Raw genomic sequence first — 21,907 nt, forward strand, 5'->3', positions numbered from 1 at the left:
CCGGAAGCGAGACAATTCACCCCCAAGACAATTCACCCCGAGGAGACAATTCACCCCCTAGACAATTCACCCTTGCTCCCTAGACAATTTTTTTGGATCTTTTGCTGTTTGTTTAGGATTTAGTAATTACAAATATCTGTTTTCTAAGGATAGTTATTTGTATTCTTTTTTATTTTTATGAAGTTCTAATAAAAGCATATTAAGATGTTCTCAGAATTTCTTTCTTTTTTTTCATAAAATTACTTGCAATTGAAACATAACTGTGCTTTTTATCTATTGATGTTAGTTTTTGTTATTAACAATATCTTATTATAACACTGTATTATGTGAATTGGGAATAAGACATCAAACTGGGAATGGACATCATTTTGGTGATTTTCTCAAACAAAACTATTCATTTCATGATCTACATATATTTTTGTAATACATTATCTATAATTTAAGCTTAATAAGAAATTTTCCATGACTTTTCATTAACAGTGATTGAATTTGTTTCATTTAAAGTGTATTTTGAAACCGTGTCCATGCGCGGCATGGACACAGTTTCATTTCATGAGGATTTTTTGTTTAAATTAATAAAAAATCAAGTTTTGAAGTAAAATCAATTTAAATGATGCTATTATATATGCAAGTATATGTTTTAATTATAATTTGTAAAACTAGATTAATGCAACATATAAAACTGCATATTATGCACTTTTGATAAAACACAATTTAATCCCAAATTGATGTCTTATTCCCAATTCACATAATACGGTGTTTTATTAACAATATATTATTATTGTTTTTATGTCATTAAATAATTTATTATGTGTTTATGTTTAATTTAAGATTGATTTTATTCATTAAAACAGTTTATATTTGTAAAAAGTGTATAAATAAATAATAATGGTATTTGATACATTATTTGGAAATAATCTAATTGTTTTATTTGATAAGTTATGCAAGATTTTGAAATTTTTATAAAATTACTATATTTATTTTTAAATGGGAAATATAATAATACAATATTTGTCACATAATCAGTCAACAAGGTAACAACACCTAAAAAACAACCTTTTTCACACCCATAAAGGTATCAATAAACAGATAATCTGTCAGGCATTTAGAGCTGATGAGGGTACTGATTATCTAATGGTAGATAAGGCTCTTACTGATTGGGGTTGCTTAGAGATAAGGCTGTAGTATTGAATGAGTTAACATACTGTATGATTGAAGTGGACTTGAATTGAGTACAATTTTTGTAAAAAGTACATTACATTTCATAACATTTTTAAGAGGAGCATACTAGTGGTATTATAGTAGATTTCAGAAATCATGAGATATTCGTGTATAAGTAGCATTTTAAAAAAATATAACAGAAAATGGTGTGAATTTGATACTGGCTTTGAAATGAATACTGATAATTGCAGACTAAAATATGTTTCAATACACAACATTACAAAACACAACTTCTATCACTAATCCTTCAATGAGAGAAAATCCAACAACTTAATGGATAATAAGAATAAAAATAATTTTTTTTTTAATGAAACACTTTTGTTTATAGGCAGTTAAATAACAAGAGCACCGCCTTGCGGGTGCAGACCGCTCATCTATTTTCTTTTTAAAGGTGAAGGGACTCTCATTTTCAATCACAAAGGAGGGAGGGGTGGAGTGAAGAGTGGTGCATTGTGTGGGGGTGTGGACATTTATTACATTTTCTTCCAAAAATGCGAAAAAAAGGAAAAAAAAAATCGGGGGGGGGGGGGTGGGGGGTTGGAGGGGGGGTTTCTTTGGTGCGATCGTTGGACGGTATTTCAAACATAAAATAATAAAAATAAATATTTGTGTTTTTAACCGTTTCATAAAAAAAAGGGGGGGTTGAGGTGGGGGGGTATAGTGTGAGGGTGTGGTGGTAATTTGTGAGATGATCTTAAAAAAAAAAAAAAAAAAAAAAAAAAATAGGGGGGGGGGGGATTTGGGTGGGGGGAGGGGGGTGGGGGGGGAGATTCTTGGGTGCGATGGTTGGACGGTATTTCAAACATAAAATAATCAAAATAAATAGTTTTGTTTTTTAACCGTTTAAAAAAAAATGGGGAGGGGGAGGGGTGGGGGGGGGTATAGTGTGAGGGTGTGGTGGTCATTTGTGAGATGAGCTTAAAAAAAAAAAAAAAAAAAAAAAAAAATAGGGGGGGGGGGTTGGGGGGGGGGGGGGGGGCACGGGCGATGGTTTGGGTGGAGTCTATTGCGGTATGTCAGGTAAAAGTAGTTTTGTCAAAGTATCAATCAAATCTAATCATAAATAAAGAAGTTATGGCAATTTTAGAGAAAATTAATAATTTGACCTTGAGAGTCAAGGTCATTCAAAGGTCAAGGTAAAATTCTACTTGCCAGGTACAGTAACCTCATGATAGCATGAAAGTATTTGAAGTTTGAAAGCAATAGCCTTTATACTTAAGAAGTAAAGTGGATCGAAACACAAAATTTAACCATATATTCAAAGTTACTAAGTCAAAAAAAGGCCATAATTCCGTAAAAATGACATCCAGAGTTATGCAACTTGTCCTTTTACTGTACCCTTATGATAGTTTGCGAGTGTTCCAAGTATGATAGCAATATCTATGATACTTTAGGGGTAAAGTGGACCAAAACACAAAACTTAACCAAACTTTCAATTTTCTAAGTATAAAGGGCCCATAATTCCGTCCAAATGCCAGTCAGAGTTACATTACTTTGCCTGCACAGTCCCCTTACGGTAGTTAGTAAGTGTTGCAAGTATGAAAGCAATAGCTTTGATACTTAAGGAATAAAATGGACCTTTACACAAAACTTAACCAAAATTTTCAATTTTCTAAGTATAAAAAGGGCACATAATTCTGTCAAAATGCACGCCAGAGTTATCTAGCTTTGCGTGCCCAGTCCCCTTATGATAGTAAGTAAGTGTACCAAGTTTGAATGCAATAGCATTGATACTTTCTGAAAAAAGTGGACCTAAACTTAAAACTTAACCAAAATTTTCAATTTTCTAAGTATAAAAAGGGCACATAATTCAGTCAAAATGCACGCCAGAGTTATCTAACTTTGCCTACCCAGTCCCCTCATGATAGTTAGTAAGTGTACCAAGTTTGAATGCAATAGCATTGATACTTTCTGAGAAAAGTGGACCTAAACGCAAAACTTAACCGGACGCCGACGCTGACGCTGACGCCGACACCAAGGTGATGACAATAGCTCATAATTTTTTTCAAAAAATAGATGAGCTAAAAATAATAATCAAAATATCAGGTGAACAACAATGTAATTTTTTAATACAATACCAGGTCTTAGAATTGCCCAGCCCAACATAATTATTTGTCAATGTGTGTAACTGAAGTCTTTGTTTATCTGTGTTGACACTTTGATAAAGCCTTGTCAGGTGTGTGAATGCTTATCATGTACCATCATGTAACTCTTATTGAACTCAAAACTCCCCATTTTCCTCATGTAACTGCGGTGTGCGTCAGGGAGAAAAATTATCGCCCATCCTCTTTTTCCTTTTCCTAAATGACCTTGGGAATTACTTAGAATCTAAAGGCCACCATGGTATAGAACTTACAAATCCAGAAAACGATATTGCTACTTTTCTCAAAATAATTGTACTATTATATGCAGACTACACAGTCTTAATTGCTGAAAATGCCCAAACACTACAAAACTGTCTGAATGACTTAGCTGATTACTGTAAAACATGGAAGTTAAATATAAATAAGGATAAAACAATAGTAATTATTTTCGGATCAAGGCAAAATAGAAACTTCTCTTTTAAAATAGACAACACGTCTCTAGAAATTGTTAACTCATACAAATATCTAGGTGTTTTTTTAGCAAAATCTGGTAGCTTCCTAACTGCAAAGAAACATCTTGCACAACAAGCAAGGAAAGCAATGCACCTACTCTATTCAAGAATTAATAACCTTAATTTACCAATATATCTGATATTAAAACTTTTTGATAACACTATCCTGCCAATATTAACATATTCAGCAGAGGTTTGGGGCTATGAAAGCATTGATTTACTAGAGAAAATACACAATGAATTTCTGAGAAAAATTTTCAATCTAAGAAAAAGCTCCCCACTTTATATGATATACGCAGAATTCGGAAGATACCCCATAGATCTCACTATAAAAGGCAGAATGATTGCATACTGGAATAGATTAATAACTGGGAAACCGGATAAATTAGCATATCTCATATATAAATACATGTTAAACCTTCCTAACTTTGAATCTAAATGGATAAATTATGTAAAAAATATCTTTACACAAACTGGCAGAAATTACATATGGCTAAATCAAGATCAAATCCAAAATAAAAATATAAAGTACACTATAAAGGGCATATTACTTAATCAATACCAGCAAACCTGGCATACCTCACTTCAAAACTCAACAAAAGGCTTAAACTATTCAATATTTAAGGATAAGATTGAATTAGAGAAATATTTAATCACACTAACTTAATATGAATCATCTTTATTTATTAAACTTAGAACTGGTAATCACTTTTTCCCAAATGAGACAGGTAGATGGACCAATCAAGACATAAATGAGAGAACATGCCCTCATTGTACATGCAGAGATGTGGCGGATGAATTTCACTACATGCTTATATGTCCCTTTTTTAATGAACATAGAAGGAAGTTTATAAAAAATACTACTACTGTAGAACAAATACGCTAAAATTTAAAGAATTGTTGACAACAAGGTCCTTAAAGGATTTTAAAAAATTATGTAAATTCATAAAAGTATTATTTCAAACATTAACCCGCTGATAAGTTTAACTTGGTGTATATGTTAAATTATGTTTGTTATCTTTTATGTATTTCAACAATTAAACATCATAAGACTAATTCATATCCACAAAAAATATTACTTTAAAGGCTAACACGTTGATAAATTTATTTATATAGAGAACAAAATCATGTCTCATGCAGTACTTTTTGCATTTCGTCTCAATCAATCAATTAATATTTTATAAGATGAATTAATCATCTTACATATTGGTATTACTACATCATAGTCAATGTTGAATACCTAACTTCATTCACTACACATGTTTAAAATATTTTTACGCATGTTTTTTCAATCTGGCAACAAATATCAATGTCACAAATTTGAAATTACTGATTTACTCATAAATGTTGTTAGCAAATTGTGATTTATTTTTTAAACCTTGCACTAGCCAAATTATATGCAATGTACATGTATGTTTGTATCTCAAGCTTATTGTTAACCTTGCTGGAATATGTTTTTTAATCAATGACACTTGACACTTATTACTTATTGCAGCACTTCTACTCATCCCCCCTCTCCATCACCCATCCATGCCTTTCACCATTGATTTCATGTGCCATGTGTAAACTTACACAACTTCACAAATACATGTACAGTAAAGTACTTTTTGTCATGCAATCTCACTACTGCAGGTCAAATCCACACAATTTAGTACATGATTATATAACGCTACTTGCTGAAACAATAACATTAAGTCCTTTACTTACGAATCACATGGTCACTGACACAGGACAAACATGGGCATGGTTAATCTGGCCTGACACATCATCGGTCAATGTCACGTGAATGGGTCACTTCACATTTGATCATTACTTAATTTAAACACACCAATTAATCCCAAGTAGAATTACATTAACAGACAATTTCGGTCTACAAAATGTAAATCTATACGTCACTTTTGAAAGTTTAGTTAATATGCGATCTATAAATGAAACACTCTCCACGATTATTCTACAGAGGAAACAGTGAAAACACAAACAATACGCACATTTCTGACCTAATTCCAGGGTTTACACACAGATCAGCGAAGCGCTGCAGACAAAAATAAATTAACAAATCAAATTCACCGGGTTTTAAATAGAACCAAATGGAAAAACCATTACTATAGTCTGCATCAGTAATCCATGTAAACAAACAGGTTATTCAGGCCAAAGGAATAAAAAATGTTTATTTCTCAGGTCAACATCATCATTCCCCCACTCAATTCAAATGGATGTCTCATATCTTTTTTCATCTCCACCTCTCTTTCTCTTTTCTATTTTCTATGTAAAATTTAACACCATGTCACAATTGTTAATAACTCTTTGTAAAAGATGTATTGTCACTGTATACTCATGTGTCACTATATTTGTGATTTGAGCTTAATAAAGGTTATGTTGTTGTTGTTGTTGTTGCTTGATTGTAATACCCATTAATAGCACGCTTCCAACCAGATTAAATTTCCTTTCTTTAATTAAGGTTTTCTTATCAATTAAACCATACTATTTTATTAAATTAATTATCCCATCTAACATGAATAAATAAGTAATAGTCATAATGTAAAATTCTAAGAATTAAATGAAACTAATTAATCAACTTCAATATTTGACAAAGTTCTCAAATAATAAAATAGCAGTTAACCTAATAATATTATTTCAGTCTTCACGATAGTTCATTTTATCCACTAGCCATTCGGGCTACTGGAATGGTAAAGACAAGTAGCCCAGCAGCAAAATTACTAGCCCAAAGTAAATTTGTTAAAATATACACCCTGATAAAGGGTTTCATCTTTCAATAGCAGTTAATCTATTAAAAGTAAAATTGTATCCAGGGTATGTTAACTGTAAAGCCTATTGCAAAAACAATTGCAACACAATATAACAAGTCAATGTAATTATGTCCTTTATTAATTATAAGTATTTAACATGTGATAAACAACTTCTCGTTCATCTAATCATCACTGCAATCCTGGAGATCCTCTTAGTCAGAAACCATATCCTGTAAATCAAGCAACCTGATAGTTATTTTCCAGAAGTTTACTTGACAAGTGAAGGCATAGATGGCATACTTTTATCATACATGTTGACTTTTTTCTTATGCTGTGTTTTTAAGCGTAGCTTATTAAACTCTGTCTTACAGAAGTAGCTTCTCCTTCAGCACTGTTTTTTTACCACTTTTCTTGAAATTCACGTTTCCGTGATTTTTCATAGTCATTTGTTGACTTACGATCAGAAGTGGGCAGTTTATTGCCAGGCTTCACTCCAGCTACGTATTTAAGCATTATGCAGCCTTATGCGCGTAGGGACTTACAACTTTGGAAATTAACACACAAACAAGGTTACAAAGTAAAACGATGTTTATTCAGGAAATGCAAGCCGCGTACGTCGATAAGTTTACTTCAGCAGAAAACACATCAGCATGACGTGTGCCACTAGTAAATAACCAGTCTAAATTGTTCACCACGTGGCCTGTGTTACGACTCGAAAATGACCGTTGAATGTATGGACCAATCGGAACGCGTTTAAATCTCGTATTTTAGGCGAAGTTGAACGCAGTTCTGTCGGAAATCTTCGCGAAGTACTCACAAAATAATGACTTTTATCACACTTAAAAATGAAACAATATTGATACACGGAATTTCTACTGGCCCGACGGGCGTACAATATGGCAATTTTAATAGGCCCGAGCTATAATTTATACGCCCAGGCCAACGGGCTTGCGCTTATTTCGCAGACTGTTATTTAAATCCAATGCACAAATATTATAATACAAAATACTTAATTTGTTTCAATTTTATATGTTGTAACACAGTTTATAGAAAAATAACATTGGTTGGATTGCATTTGACAAAAAACACTATTTCATCTTTCATTTACATACTACATTTATTATCTTCACATCAAAATTGTGCTACAAAGTAAAAATTATAACCCCAAACATCTGTTCACAACTTATTTTTAAATATGACAAAAGCAAATGACAATACAATATCATATAAAAAATATGGCAGTGAATTGTATTGGGGGTGTATTGTCCAAGGAAATCAAATTCTGGAGTGAATTGTCCAGGGGATGAATTGTCTTGGGGGTGAATTGTCTGACACCCTTTCCCCCAACCACCTACTTTTTAATGAAAAATTGAGAAATTTTACCCATTTCATGGCATGCAAAGTACATTCAAACAGAATGCAATTCTAGTTTTGGCTACATTACTCATTAATTTCAACCATGTGCTGTGCTTATTTACCTACAAGTCTTTAGATTTTTCACAATTTACCTTTAAAGTTCTGTTCTGTTTCTGCAGCGTGAAATATTGACTTTCGCAAAAACCTCCTTTTTGGAGATCCAAAATATCCTTGCAAGGGAGCTGTCGCTAGTTTCAATGTTTGTTTTTTTTTTAACAATATTTTTGAGACATTCTTTCTTAAACCTAACACAAGAAATACCTTTTATAAATTCCTAATCGATTTTTAAAGACCATAGGTTACCCATACCCTAAAGATATGTAATTTTTCCCCCTTTCACTGATATGTGCTCGGTACGACTAAAGGGCGTATATGTCTATGTAGTGTCTATCGCAACCGTTGTTTATTTTTGGTGTTTTCACTTCATATACACTTATATTTGTTAATGCAGCATCAACATACTACAACAATATCCCGGAAAGAGAAAAATAATGCATTTGAATATCAACCGTAGTTTCGTTTTGACAACTGACGACATACAAGATTCGATTAACGAAGTGAATCTAAAACTAGTTTTATACGTGCAGATTCGTTCATACGACACAAATACACTATTTTGTTTTACGGATCATTTCGGATTAGAGGACTGCGTGAGTCATGTAAAATATCGATTATAATATATACTTTTTATAAACAACTGGCAGCAAGATGAGTTGCAGATAATTCGTCAGTAACCACATTTAAACTAACTCTTTTGCCCTGTTAATTATGTTCAGCTCAATTCAACAGTGTAACATGCCCATAATATCACTTTAATTGTTAATTTGGAATTGTAATAATAAACCATATGTCACCTAATCAGTCAAGAAAGTAACAATACCCGAAAACACCATATCCTATTTCCCACCCCTAAAATTACAATAAACAGCTAATCTGTCAGTCATTCAGAGCTGATGAGGGTACTGATAATCGAGGGGTAGATAAGGCTATTACTGATAGGGGTTGCCTAGAAATAAGGCTGTAGTATGGAATACTTAAATAAATATTTTAATTTGTCATGCTTTACAATTTAATATTTAATTAATTAATGTAGAACCGTAACTCATGTTCACATTTTAATAATGCTGGGCAATTTTATTAAATTATTAATTAAATACACATTTGATTCTGTAAAAATGTATTATGACTGATTATTATTGTAAAATTAATAATCTTTGCGTACAAAAATGTTTCAATACATGTAGGTATGATAATCATATATACTCGGTTTATATGATACTAAGCTATACGTATTTGTACTCACGTTAACATTATTGTTATACGTTTTTTACTTATAATTGTGTGCGCAATAAGTTTTCAATAGGTAACGGGATCTTCATTAATAGTTTTATGACAAATATTAATTTCTTAATAATTCATAGTTCTATCAGTCTTTATGTCCTATTCTTTAAATTACAATATTAGTGTACATATTGTAAATCTTTGATAATGTGTGTAAATATTGAAATAAATATTAAAATAAAAGTATATAGATGTATGTCTACTTGTGTACATATTGTACAGCTTTGATACTGTATGTAAATATTGAAATAAATATTAAAATAAAAGTATATAGATGAATGTCTACTTGTGTACATGATAATGCTTTGAAAATGTGTGTTTCAAATATTTTAATAAAAATAATAGTTTAAAAGATATATTTTAAAAAGTACTTTTACTGTCTGTTATAATGTGCCGATAATGTAACCTGGTGTAAACACAATTTGTTAAAAAAAAGAGTGTTATTTTGTGAAAATATTGCAATAAAAAGTATTGAACTAAACTCTGAAAGTATTTCTCATTTGTGTTTATGCATAAATAACTCATTCAGAACCTATCAACACATCAATAGTTTCACTACCGTGCGAGTTGACTTTTAGGTACGAGTTGACTTCCGTGCGAGTTGACCAAACAACGTGCGAGTTGACTACCGGCTAGAGAATTGATCTATTTATGTTAACAGTCTTAATTATATTTTACATTAAACTGTAATGTGTTGATAAAAAACATTGCAGAAAAAGCATCAATATTGCAAATATTCGATCATATTCGATCGTTTCGTTCATATTCGCGAAAATAAGTCATATACGCATTATAGACGGACCCAAAATTTCGAGCAAAAAACTTCAAAAACTGTTAAACGGGAATAAACAACACAATAATACAATTCCGAATGACAATAAGTATGTTTCCAATGTTATTGTCTTTCTGGATGGTATTTATCATCACAAAAATGGATAAAAGCAACGTTTGGATTATCAAAAGGTAAATGTAATATATTTTCGAGATAAGTCACTTTATTATTTATATAGTCTTTCAAAATTATGGAACGTTTTAAATTCATCTTTCCAGAAATAGCAATATGTGGGTCTAATCTCTTTCAAAAAGACATTTTATTCAACGTAACGTACCGAGTTAAGAAAATTCAAAAATTATAAATTGATTTTGACACCTTAAAAAGAAAGCATCAATTATTTAATAAAGTTTGGTGTCTTTTACTCTTTATACAATAGAATATATTGCAATGGGTATAAACTGTTTATTGAAATCTGATCCCCCCTCCCTTCCCTGGTCAAACTCCCATTGGAGTTCTTTATAAATTGGAGTTAGACGGGGATCCCCCGTCAAACTCCCATTGGAGTTTAATTTAAATGGGGGTTTGCCGGGGTCCCCCGTGAAAACTCCGTTGGAGTTTAATGGATATGGGAGTTTCACGGGATCCCCCGTCAAAACCCCACGGGGGAAGAAAATCTACAAACACTTTATTTTCTTATTAAAGTACATATTTCTTACAATTATAACTTAAACATGTGTATTTGTAAACATTGAAACAGAAAACAAAGCATAATATTTAAATTACATTTTTTGTAAAATATAGGTAAAATTCTCCCGTCTGGAAAAATCTCCCGTTGGAGAATTGCAATTCTTAACGGGGGAGCCAAAACTCCGTTGGGATCCAACGGGGGATGGCAACTTTATCATCAAATAACTCTACTTTCCAAAAACATTTTTACTCTTTTTTTTCAATTATATGTATGTACTCAATGCCCCCTACAAATATGCAAAATTTCATAACAATTGTTCAATAAATAAAAAAAATAAGTTTGCAAATAATCTGGATTTGCAAACTTAATCTGGATACTGTTAATAATATGTTATTACTTGAAATGTACCCTGTTGTGGTGCGCAATACGTTGGGCAGACGGGTAGATCACTTAAAACCCGTTTTAGGGAACTTTTTTTTTTAAATTAAAAATAACAATAAATTTTATAACTTCATTTACCAGCACTTTAATAAAACAGGTTATAGCGTAACAAATATTTCAATTCAACCTGTGGTGCAACTTATTTTTAATGATAGTACTTCAAGTCAGTGCCAATTAAAAGCAAGGTGCATGCCAGAATTTGAATGGATTAAACGTTTGCAATCAGCTTACCCACTTGGATTAATTGATAATATTCTAAATGTTGGAACAATTTCTAAAAATAAATCGATTAATTCATTTTCTCTGTTTAGTAAACGTCTAAGAAATAAACGTTCACATGGCATTAGGAAAAATGGTAACTTAAGGCGTAAATTTAAACGTCTGCTTTCTTTAAATGATTGCTTCACAGTATTTCAAAATGGGGGTAAACATAAATTACTAAGTGCACTTTGCTCTCTTTCTGTTTCTTCGTTGGCGCATATTGATAAGGAATGTAAACTTATTTTACTTCAATCTGACCCTCTATATGAATGTGCTTGTATTATTGAATCTTTCACTGACTACTATCTTAAACCTTTTATTGAAAATGTACTTAACAAAACTAGAAATCGTATCAAAATTGAGTTTTGTAACAAAGGTCTTGATTTAATTGACCTTCCTAAAATATTCAATGATAAAAATGTACGTCGGTTGATTCCCACTTATTTCCGCAATACTGAATCACCACTTATTTGCTACAAATATAGTTAACATGTAAGAAGTATCGTTTTTAATTATTATTCTATTTCCACAGATATAAATGTAATAAGAAATTGTCCTACATTATGTGACTGTACAAGTTCTAAATATATATATGGTCCAGTTGGACATGTTATTACTGGGGACCTTAATTTCATTCAAAATAAAAACCTTAGAAATTTGCTACGCAGAGGCCCTAAGTACAGACTGCCTATTCCTGTTGATTTTGATGACTGCATTAAGAATATCGTAACATCCTTACATGATTATTGAACTAAATGGTGCAGGAAGGAAAATGCTGAAATTACTGCACTCAATGATTGGAAAACAAAAATATTTAGTATGGCCATGAATAAAATATGTTTTTATGATACACATCCTTTGGCCCTACCACATTCACCTAAATTTAATAAACAAAATCTCTGTAAATTGCTTGAAGACTTAAAATCTAAATTCGTCTTAGTTCCTGCTGATAAGGCTGCTAATAATGTTATCATAATATGACGAGTGTTTTATGTTCAAACTATTTCACAAGAACTTTCGCAAACTACATCATATTGTGAGTACAATAAGCAACCTAATGAAATTATTACCGACCATATTGCCCAATGCATAAAGTTAAATGTAATAGTCAATATTACTGACAAGAAATTGCCATCACTTTACTGGATACCTAAATTACATAACACGCCATATAAAAGTCGTTTTATCGCTAATTCAGTGTCTTGTACCACCAAACAATTATCAGTGTATCTTACATCTGCATTAAGTGATATTAGATATCATATAGCTAAATTTTTTAAAAAAGTTTATGAAAATAGTAAAATTAACCTATTTTGGTCAATAAAAAACACCTTAGAAGTTATTGATAAAATTGAAAATAAAAAATATAAGGTGTCACAGGTAAGTACTTATGATTTTTCGACACTATATACAACGCTTCCTCACGCTTTAATAAAATCCAAACTTGTTTCTTTGATTGAAAAAACTTTTGCTAGAGAGAAATGTTTGTATCTAGCTTTAAACACTAAAACAGCTTTTTTTACTAATCAGATATTAGATAATTACATCATTTGGACTGGTCTTGACTTTTGTGCAGCACTTACTTTTCTTTTGGATAACTTGTTTGTTGAATTTAATGGTAAAATATTTAAACAAATTATTGGCGTTCCTATGGGTACTAATTGTGCGCCACTTATAGCTGACCTTTTTTTATATTGTTATGAAAGCGAATTTATGTTAGAATTATCTAAAACTAAGCAAGTAGATTTGATTAATTGTTTTAACCTTACTAGTAGGTACATTGATGACATACTTAATTTAGATAATCCATTATTTAAACAATATATTCACAAAATCTACCCAAAAGAACTAGTCTTAAATAGATCGTGTATATCCAATACAGACGCTGCGTATGTAGACTTACATTTAACTATTAATAATAATTTGATCAAAACTAGTTTATACGACAAACGGGACGATTTTAACTTTGAAATTGTAAATTTTCCGTTTCTAGATGGCAACATCCCTAAAGGACCTTCCTATGGTATTTACATCTCGCAGTTGGTACGCTATGCCAGAGCATGTTCGTGTATTAAAGATTTTAATGATCGTAATCTAATATTAACTAAAAAATTGCTAAAACAAGGCTTTTTGTATCATAACCTAAGAAATAAATTTGCTAGATTTTACTCTAAGTATGGTGATTTAATTTCAAAATATAATGTTTCTTTAAAATGGCATTTAAATAATGGAATCTCCCATCCATCATTTTACGGAGATGTTTTGAAGCGTGTCCGCAAATTAAAATATGTTAAACCAAATGTTCATATTAAACTTTTCAATTTAATAACCTTGTTTTTATCAAAAGGATACGATGCTTATGTACTTAAAATCACGTGTTTGATGGTTTTCGATTCACTATATCTTTCTTCCCTTAAAATTTGGAATCATTAGTGATATTATAGGCTTTTTTCATTGTTGATTAAAATTGTGTCATTGTGTCGTATGAACAAATCCGCATGAATACTACATTATAGGCATTTTTCACTGTTGAATAAAATTGTGTCATTGTGTCGTATGAACAAATCTGCATGTAAACTACATTTGGACTCAAATCGTACATCAAATCATTTCTGTCTTCAGTTGTCAAAACACCTATATACTGTTTGATTCCAATAATGTCGCCTTAATGGAATTACCATTTTTATTCATTTGCTTCTTAATATTAAATCACCTAAACTTGTTTTATTAGTAGCACAGCCCCATTAATATTTTTATTTAGTACTGCCCTTGGAATTTGTTCACGTCATTATGGATTTTTGTGACGTCATACGACCGACTTTCCCAGTTGTAATCTACATGCATAGGTCATTATGTTTATAACGTTCCATTTTATTTATATTTTCTCTCTGATAGGCGTTTCTTGTTTGATTTAATTATTTTTAATTTGTTTGGCAGTCACATAAACAACCAAGCTATGTAATATGGACTTTTTACACCCATTATTGCTGCTTTTTCCTGTATTTGCGCGATGATTATCTGAGATATTAACTATATGATTCTATATTCTCAAATCTTTTCTATAAAGAAGGAATGTATTTGACAATTGTTAATAATTTTATTTGATCGTTCGTCAAAAAGTTGTAATTCTGTTACTCTTGTATCTTCAATGCAATTGAGTAATTAAATAGTAATTAAATTGAATGCGTTTTAATTCCCTTTTATTATTGTTTAATTTGAGTTACAATGCTATGACGTTAAATTTTATTTACACTTAAATGTATTATGAATATTGCTGGGCCAAGTGTGAGGTTGAGCGCTCTATAACCAGGTTAAAACCCCCAATGCTTTGCATTGACCGTTCCAAGGCGGTGACCCCAGCTTTATTCATATTTTGTGATTATGTTGGTTTGTATTGTGTTGTATTGTGCTGTTTTGTACTGTTTGGGCAATCGGTCACTTGCCTTAAATAAAGGAACCACTAATTGTTTCTAATGAAAATTCAATACTGCTCCAGCAGCTGGAGTTTCACTCCTTATATTGTATGCGTGTTTTGGTTTTAATAATTGTTGAGATGAAGTATCGTGTATGTTGTAGCTCATTTCGTGTAGATCAGTGTTGGAATGTATTACTATGAACACAAATCGTCATTCAGACGTCAGAATAATTTGAAATATTGGTCGCGGTAAATCACAATTGGTATATTAATATGGTTCAATGTGCAACACACTATTCAAAATACATCAATGTTTTCAAATACAATTGTATTCAAAAAGTATATATCCTATAAACTATTAAGTAGTATTTTGATTTAAGGTTAATAATAATACATCAATTTACATTCAGGTTTAGTTTTCTTGAATAACGTTAAATACGGGTGATCAACTAAGTGAGCATTTGCGAAAGCAACAACAATACTTAACGAATTTACCTGCGATAAAAATTTTAAACATGTCGTTGAAATACCAAACTGAAGTAGTATTTGAATGAAATACATTAATGCGACTATATACGAATTTAATGTCAACATTACATATCAGCAGTAATTTAACAACACATGATTATAAACGAGGATTCTTAAATATATTTTTGTTTTATGTAACAATGGTGTTATAAATCAACTGTTTCTAACTTTTCTTAACTTAGTAACAAAAGCGTTTACGCTGATATTGCGGAAGTCTCAGCGGGACACCCCTACCCTAAAATTTGGGAAGTTACCCCCCCGCCCCCGGGCCGACATGTTTACTGTCTTTTTGTTGAAAAACTAAGCTTTGTGTCAATTTATATCAAATTCATTAATGTTCACATGATTGAGCTATCCAAGAAGCACAGACAAAATACATGCGTATGTATACATCACAGTTTCAGTCAAAATAATATTGAAACATCTTAAACTGGCAAATATTCGCATGAAATGCTGTAGTTTTTACAATCATGGTCTCATTTATATACGTACGCATATTTGTATTATGAGGGATCCAAGAATTAAGAAACAAAATGAGCAATGAAAATATTTTTACTAACCGTATTTCAATTCTAATATGAATATTGCTAGAATCGTGATGGTTGTGATTTGTTATTTTAACGGCTGCTTATAAAAACGTCTTTATCTATAACAAACATAATTTGCAAAAACAAACAACTTTCTCATTCTTGTCAATAATGGAAATTCAACAGGATTTCGCCTATTTAAATAAAGATAAGGTAGTACGTTTGATTGGATTTTTGTTGTTGTTAACTGTATTATTAATTAACCGTAAAACGATCAACAACAAAAACAAAACAACTATGTAACAAACCTCGCGACCGGTAGTCACGTTCAAGCGTGCACGTTACTTATGCCAACATAAGCTTTGAACCTATTGTCCAAGTTAGATTACGTCCGGAAACCTCTCCAACAAATACAACTACGTCGTCTGGCACCGCCTGCATATGTACAGTAAGCCTTATATTTATATTAGTGAGTTTCAGACATGAAGGGACCGAACAAAAAAGAACTGTTCCTTATGAGGACTCTTATCTTTCAAGAAGCAATATGGAATATCTAGCCTTTAGCTTCAAATCAAAGTTGAGTCGTGTTGCACATCTTAAATGATGTGGTGCTTGTTTTTAATTAAGTGGGTATACATGTGATGTTTGAATTAAATATATAATGATATTGTGAATACATATATACGTAACATTACTTAAAAAAAGGACGACATGAACAAGTATTGTTTAATTTTAGTCAATTATTTCTTAGTGGGTAATGTAGGGATATCATCGGATAATTTGAAAGCAAACCACTGGTAATAAATCCGTATGTGGTAAGAAGGAAAGCGTTCCGAAAGAGACCGAAAAATGTGAATTCGCGTTTGTGGCATAATTAAATATGTATACATTTATCTTGAGACAACGTAAGCGCAGGCGGATGGACATTTCGCAACAACGTTAATGTATTTTGAACATTGTTGCATTTTCGAATCTGAAAACGATAACTATTCATTATATTTAACAACTTTGGTTTTTTAACATGTTGATATTTCTTAATTAAAACTTATATGCTAGTTTTTTTTAGTCATTAACGTTTTCTCTTCTTTGAAGACTGATCTTAAATACACTGTCTCTTAAGTATCCCATCAACAACACAAGCATATTTATTTGCTTAAACGTTTTAGCAGTTGTAAAATGAGGAAAATTCAAAACTGACAATTAAAAAACACATATAATACATTATTTATGTCTGTTTTAGACAGATGGCTATACTTTTTAGTGCACTCTTTTTATGGTCACATACATAAATGACAAAAATTAAGCATAACTATAACGGATGTTACAAAATAATGGTAAATTAATAGCATAATACACAAAAAGTTTATTCCGGCTATATAGATTTAAAAATCTTAATAGCATGTTATAATACATCGCGATGGATCAGATGTAGGTCAATGTTTTTACAATATGGAGTGTATTTTACATTAGGTTTTTCGTTGCCATATTCTGTAAAGATCAAGGAAGTACGTATTTAATCTTATCATTCTAAATTATGACTCGTAAAAAGACGTTTAAAACCAAGTGTGTTGACGCATTACAAAGTAAATTTTTTCTTTCTTATACGAACCACTGGCCTATAAATGGCCTTGTCAAATACAAACTTATCATTGCCAGCTCATTGAATATGATTAGTGAACATAACCAGATGACGTATGTGACATGTTAATTAGAATATAAGTATTAACTTTTCATCCATGCCAGCCAGCAAACAATTCAAACTTATTTGTTATCAGAAACTTTAATAAAATTAAGAATAAAGACCAGGTAAGAAAACTTCATTGGTGAATGTATAAAAGATTCAGTACGAATACATTTAAATCATGTCAAATTGACCAAATTCGATTTAACTAATTTTCACTGAGAGTAAATATGTGTATATTTTTCCATTTTGTTACTTTATTTTATCGGGTAACTTCTTGTTTAATGATAATTCATCACATTTTAGACACATACGAATATCTTTACGTGTTAAAGTATCCTGGAGTGACTTAATGATTCGCCACGGTTGCAACATATCCAGGAACATTATGCATTGAATCTGTTTATATAAACAGCTTTATTGTTATGTTTCACAAAAGAGTACAGGATCTAATTTTTTCAAAATGGCGAGCTGATGTTAATGACACTTCATAACTCTTTCTTTACAAGGAATTAAAACCCATTTTTGATCCATACACATATGGAAGAAAATGCGAAATTTATAATAGCAAATTTAAGATTATCTTCTCATGTACTATTTATACTACTCGAATAAAACAATATGTTGTGATGTGTAATCTCCCCATCGATTTGATACGAGCTACGATTAAGCTTAAACATTACAGAGACTGATTTGTAGTAGTGTGTAACCTCTGTTTGATCAATTGTCTAGTTTCGAAATTCACAAGTGACGAGAACGACTGGGGTGGTTTTATTTTTTATTTTACTCCCAAATTGTGTTGTTTATGGTAAATATTTATAGTGTCTAGATAAAATTTCTTTGTGAAACGAGAAGGTTCGTAATTAGTTAAAATATTTAATTGATAAACTCAATTTATATTTTGAAATTGATAGTGACTTCCTTTTTTGTAAAAGGAGCATACAATAACATGCTAAATGTGTTATTTAAGTTTAAAGTTTATTTTGCTAGTACTCGGATTATAATTTGTATTGTTGTGTAAACTGTGATCAGATGAGATGATAAAATAAGCCAAACAATATTTGCAATGTCTTAGAATATGCATTTCTTCAAACAACCGTTTCTCAAAAATTCTGTTTTTTTATTTAGAAAAGGGGGAAGACGCTGGACGCCGGGTGCAAGGGGAAAAAGAGTTCAAAAGCAACATATTTGGGGAAAAATAAAAACTGTTTTAATAAATTTCTATAACTCCTCTACTCTGATTTCATGGGTTGTTTACCACTGTCTGCGCCTCCGGAAAATGGATGCGTTCCCAAAGCAAAAAAAAAACGGCCCAATTCCCAATCAAATCTAGATGACATTTTCCCCAATTACAATAAAGAAGTTTTCTGTCAACATCATAAAAAACACGTTAACAAACACTTATGCCATTTAGAGTGACTTCCCTTTCTCCATTACGTTATATAGCATGCGCTTAACGACTCAGATGTAAACACATTTAGTTTGAGGATTCTTCTTCCAACATTTACAGCGAAAAAATTCGTAATGTTCCGCATGACTTAGCAAAAATTAACAGGAACCTCAAACTACACATTCTAATCCAACTCCGTAGACGCTTATTTCTGTTTTAAGGTGTTTTCACGACCACGGCAAATGGGCTAGTATTGTGATGGATAATTAAGCAATCAAACTTAACAATATTCGATCCAAAACTTAAACGAATGCTAAAAAAAGATATGAAACATGATTTTCTTGGAGGGGAAATTGTATTTGTAGCGGAAAAGATCTGAAAGGGGAAGACGCCGACTATCGGCGTCACTTTCTTAGTAAACCAAAACTGCACATTATGTGGAATCACCTCATTGGTTTATCATAAATAACTGAATTGAATGTATTTGATGTAATTGTTTGAGTAGTACAAATGACTGCCTAACTTATCGACCGACAGACACACAGTCACTGTCATCAGAATGAACATGAATTGTCAATTATAATTGCAAATAATTTATATCAAGGAGGTGATGAAACCTATTGAAAACACAGGCGGTAAGCGTGTGACTATGATAAAAATTAGTAAAAACATCATTTTCAATGACACATAATCAAACATAAACGAAAAATCAACATTTTTGAGAAAAAATGCACTATAATATATATATAACGTTTTATAAGACCGAGTTCATGGAAATCGCTAGAGGTATATGACTATGTGCATATTGTTTTGCTCATTATAATCTCTTTCTGCTGTCATCTCATTCATACCATGTTTCAGTCATATCCATCATTCAGGCTGAAAGATAATGATTCTAAAATCAGTAGTTAATACCCATTTAATCGCTGCACAATTGACGAAATAATGGCTGTTCAAAGCGATGCACTCTATTTTCAGTTCATTGTTAGGAGAATACCTTGTTATGTATATATTTGAAAGTAATAGTTTCGACAGAAATAAAGTTTTCATTATAATTTGATTATTTATATTTCAAAATGGTGATTTTTATAATTATTATCATAGCCATTTGCTAACCACCTGTGATTGAAAAGTATTATGGGGTAATATAGTTCTTATAACGAAAGCTTCTTCGATATTGTAACGTACATATGAACTTACTAAACTGTCACATGAAAATCTTGTGGCGTTTATATAAAGATGCGATGAGATGTAAGCTATGCGGCTTATTATTTCTTAAATAATTGAAACAGCGGCATACGAATGCACACTGTGAATCGTTTTCTAAATCAACGACATAACAACATGATCAATAACGTGCATTTCGTGGAATGTTGTTCTGAGCTTATCTGCATTTTTGGATTTTTTGACTGGTGTGAATAGACTTTATAACTTACACAAAACAACGCACTTGTATAGAGCGTAAGTCTTAATAGTATTCATATCCCAAACAGGCTTTGCAAAGTGTATACATACCTAATACAAAACTGTAAATCATGTTTACATTTAAACTTTATAACAATTTTCCTGACAAACGTTTGGTTTTTCAAATACATAACCAATCAATAAGTAGGTATTATGTTCTATACTTATAACTCATTATCGATGGTATGTGATGATGTTGAGTAGATTCTTTAAATCATTACAGGATTCTTAATCTTGCTGAACATCATTGCTGTCCTGTTAACGAGGTGGTCGGTACACGCGCTATTCTTCAAGACGATCGCGTTAAATTTCCAGCGCATGTGAATAAGGTTAGTCGCCTTAGTAACGGACAGGTGGGGTTTCCTCAGGGTACTCCAAACACACTCCCTTCTCTACACATTCCACAATACCAACTTATATAGTTCAGTGTGTTGTTTTCCATTCCAAATCGGGTCCGTTAATCGGCCCCATTCCCACTTGAAAAAGTATATATCTTTACAAAATGGGACTTAAAAATTCCCAATGGAAGGTTTACCCCAAAAAAAGATTATTTTTTTTTTTTTTTTGTTATCTCAATTTCTTTGTTCTTCTCCCATCCATATTAGTTCAACCTTAGTAAAACATAATACTGAAAACACTTTTATTCTCAATTTTAAATTATTTTTTCCATTTTTTTCTAAATTTTCCGCGAAATTTCCCAATCCAAAGCGACCCGGCCCCATTCCAAAAATGGTGAAAAATAACACTGATAGTAGGCAATAACAGCTAATAGCCTATTATTATTCAATTTTATAATATTTGACGAGATTTTGTTCAATGTGTTCGCCCCATACACGTTGAGCCTAGCCAATAAAGCTCGAAACTCTCCTTATACGAGAAAAAGGCGGCCAGTCTGGAAAAACACGGCCAATACGGAAAAAGGTCGGCAAATACGAGTTCCAGCCAATCAGAAACCAGGAAAAACTCGGCCATATATAAGAATCTAAAGTTTTTTGACAATTTTGACACCGAGTTTCAAACGTTAATTTTGGGTACACCGGTATACTTACATGTACCCCATCTTTCCTAATAAAAAAATATTTGTACCCACAATTTTTCGTACCCATTTTTTTTTCGTACCGATTTTTTTCTTACCCAAATTTTTGTCGTACCCATATTTTTTTTTCCTACCCAAATTGTTTTCGTACCCTAGGTTTTGTTCGTACCCACTTTTTGTTGGCGCCCATTTTCGAAAAAAATGTGGGTTCGAAAAGTTTGGGTACACAAAAAATTGGGTACACAAATTTTGACTTTAATTGTGTTAATGTTTTCCTAGGCATTTTTACTATGGTTGGTTGCATAAACACTCTTGAACCGTCAATCTATGTCACAGTAAATAACCGCAATTCATATTTATAATTTTTCTGGTTTCATAAT

General features: G+C 31.6%; 2 protein-coding genes across 2 annotated transcripts in view; both read left to right on the forward strand.

Annotated features, from left to right (window-relative positions):
* Window positions 1-21,907, forward strand: part of LOC127869375 (uncharacterized) — a 319,605-nt gene that overhangs the window by 61,136 nt on the left and 236,562 nt on the right. The window lies entirely within an intron of this gene.
* LOC127869376 (uncharacterized) overlaps window positions 1-21,907 on the forward strand; it is a 161,311-nt gene that overhangs the window by 22,900 nt on the left and 116,504 nt on the right. The window contains exon 2 of the mRNA XM_052411892.1: window positions 20,715-20,820. The gene's annotated coding sequence lies outside the window, so the exon portion shown is untranslated. The remainder of the gene's footprint in view (window positions 1-20,714; window positions 20,821-21,907) is intronic.

The sequence above is a fragment of the Dreissena polymorpha genome, chromosome 2 (genome assembly GCF_020536995.1).
Source record: "Dreissena polymorpha isolate Duluth1 chromosome 2, UMN_Dpol_1.0, whole genome shotgun sequence".
Lineage (NCBI taxonomy): Eukaryota > Metazoa > Mollusca > Bivalvia > Myida > Dreissenidae > Dreissena > Dreissena polymorpha.